The sequence below is a fragment of the Galeopterus variegatus genome, unplaced genomic scaffold (assembly GCF_000696425.1).
Source record: "Galeopterus variegatus unplaced genomic scaffold, G_variegatus-3.0.2 Scaffold5948, whole genome shotgun sequence".
Lineage (NCBI taxonomy): Eukaryota > Metazoa > Chordata > Mammalia > Dermoptera > Cynocephalidae > Galeopterus > Galeopterus variegatus.
The window spans coordinates 56,283-59,309 of record NW_007732059.1 but is presented as its reverse complement, the minus strand read 5'-3'; the positions used below and the strand labels follow the sequence as shown (position 1 = coordinate 59,309).

General features: G+C 51.0%; 1 protein-coding gene across 3 annotated transcripts in view; it reads right to left on the bottom strand.

Annotated features, from left to right (window-relative positions):
• Positions 1-3,027, bottom strand: part of LRRC27 (leucine rich repeat containing 27) — a 50,922-nt gene that overhangs the window by 23,073 nt on the left and 24,822 nt on the right. The gene's annotated exons all lie outside the window — the stretch shown is intronic.

Sequence of the window (3,027 nt, the reverse complement as noted above, 5' to 3'; positions counted from 1 at the left end):
AACAGAATACAACAGCACATATGTAAGATCATTCACCACGATCAAGTGGGATTCATCCTAGAAGGCTTTTAAGGGCCTGCCTGTGGCTCACTTAGGAGAATGTGGTGCTGATAACACCAAGGCCACAGGTTCGGATCCCTATATAGGGATGGCCGGTTCACTCACTTGGTGAGCGTGGTGCTGACAACACCGAGCCAAGGGTTAAGATCCCCCTACCAGTCATCTTTAAAAAAAAAAAAGGCTTTTAGTCCCTCCCCTAACAAAATTTGGGATTTAGGACCAGACCACTATTAGTCCCCGCACACTTTGCATACTACAGGCTTTTCCTGACACCTGCGCCAGTCTCAGAGCTGCTGGACTCAGGCCAGCACCCTGAAGCCTGCCATTCTGCAGCTCTGCTGCAATCCAGCTCTTCCTTTCTTGGGACACATCTTCAAGGACAGTTTCCTGAAACTATGGGATGATGGGTTCTCTGAGCCTCTGAGTCCTTATCCAAGGACTTAATTCTGTGCTCTTTGCATATAAACAGCAACCTGGCCGGGTGTGAATATGGGGATTACAACCTCCTTCCCTCAAAACTCAACCGGAGCTGCCCCAGTGTGGATTCCGCGGAGCACACAGGAGGCGTGCAGGGCCGGAGGCCTTGGTCCCAGTCACGCGTTCACTTTTCAACAACATCTAGGAAGGGCCCAAGGCCAGGCAGGGCTGCCCACCTGAGGCCTCCCTCACCGTCTCACTGAATCCCAGCAGCACCTGAGGAATGGAGAGGGTGGAGCTGGACAGGCCAAGGGACTCACCTGACCACCAGGCTGCTGTTCCCACGATGCTCACCACCCCTCACCAGGCCGCCATGCAACACCTGCTTCCCCAAGCCACTAACTTCCAGTAAGAACCATCCCTATGAATGCTGAGCAGGACCACAGTTTCAGAGCTTCTCACTGAGACCTGTGACCCCACAACCTGACCAAGTGGAGGAGTCGGAAGCACGGATAATGCAAGTGACCCCACAACCCGACCAAGTGGGGAGACTGAGGCAGAGTGACTTTGTAAAGCTCCCCTGGTACAGAGACAGAAAAGGAGAAGCCAACTTCCAGGGCCCACCCAAGCCTGGGGACAGGGGCTCTAATCCGGGCTCCAGTTCTCTGCCCCAACTTCCCAAGCCATCCAAATAAATATCCAAAGGCTAGGATCTGGTGTCTGAGTCTGATACACTGATAAACTTATAAAGTACTATCAATAAGCTTACCACAATTTACTTGGATAATTATTGTTATTCATAACAATAAATAAACCAATAAACAAAAGAAGTAAGGGAGAGAGGAAGGGAGGGAGGAAAAAATGAGGTTTCTAGACAGCAGGCTTCGACGACTCCTGTTCTTTCCACGTGTGCGTATGTGGACTGGGAAAGTCACAACAGCTTTGGAGCCTCCGGGGCCGTGCTGTGGCCAGAAACCTACACAGTATGCCTGCCACACTTCCAAAGTTGCCATCTGTCAGTGTTTAAATTGTCAGAATGTTCAAACCTACACAACACTTGAAAGATCACAGCAACAAGCACCTGAGCACCCACATTCTGCTCATGTGAACCACGAGACCCCCATGTTTCTCCACCGCGTTTAGTATTGCCCCACCCCGGCTTTTTCAGACGTGTTTTTCCTAACAGCCCGTCCATGACGTTTTAATACCACAGACAGACTGTGCATCTGTTGATGCCGTCCTGGAGCGGAGCTTTGGAGGACCGGAAACCACTGTAACCTCTGTTGACCTAAAAGAAACCGAGTCCAGGCACATGAAGCACAGGGTTTATCTCAGGTCGCCCTGAGAAATGAGCCCGAAAGCTCCAGCAGTGCCCAGCATTTTACCATCTCAAGGAGGGGGAGGGTCAAAGGGGCGAGAGGGGACAGCCCCCTAATCACGTCATCGGCTGTGCTACTGATCAACAGGATGGGACGTGTAGGTTGGATTGTTCCTAGGTTACATCCTATATGCAGGGATCTAGGGTCAGAGTCACAAGAAGAGTCACACTCCCCACAGAGTCACACTCCCCACAGAGCCACACTGTGTCCAGAAGGAGTCTAGGTTATTTTATGGCTTTCTGGTGCCATCGTGTCTGTTCGTAAGTAAAAACGGTCTTACGATCATGCTTTCCAGGACAGGCGTACGTGACTGCCAACTTACCCTAGATCTCCCAGGCACTACAACCTAGCCGACCTGGCACGGTAGACCGTGGTTTTTTAAATCACTTCTAAGGGTTTTTTCATCTCCAAGAGCTGACTTTTGCTCCCTTGGGTGTGGTAACACCTGCCTTGAGGAGGCGTGCTCTAGACCCACCAATTGTTTCGCCGTACTCTATGTGCACTCACGCACACACCTCTGACTGCGCCTTTCTCTCATGAGTGGTGAGTGTGTCCATGGGCTGTGTGAGCCTATTTTCCTAGAGACCCTTGTCCTGGAAAACTTTACTCCTAAACGCAGGGCTAGTATTCACTGCACTGTAAGCGATGGCCATANGAGCCCGAAAGCTCCAGCAGTGCCCAGCATTTTACCATCTCAAGGAGGGGGAGGGTCAAAGGGGCGAGAGGGGACAGCCCCCTAATCACGTCATCGGCTGTGCTACTGATCAACAGGATGGGACGTGTAGGTTGGATTGTTCCTAGGTTACATCCTATATGCAGGGATCTAGGGTCAGAGTCACAAGAAGGAGTCTAGGTTATTTTATGGCTTTCTGGTGCCATTGTGTCTGTTCCTAAGTAAAAACGGTCTTACGATCATGCTTTCCAGGACAGGTGTACGTGACTGCCAACTTACCCTAGATCTCCCAGGCACTACAACCTAGCCGACCTGGCACGGTAGACCGTGATTTTTTAAATCACTTCTAAGGGTTTTTTCATCTCCAAGAGCCGACTTTTGCTCCCTTGGGTGTGGTAACACCTGCCTTGAGGAGGCGTGCTCTAGACCCACCAATTGTTTCGCCGTACTCTATGTGCACTCACGCACACACCTCTGACTGCACCTTTCTCTCATGAG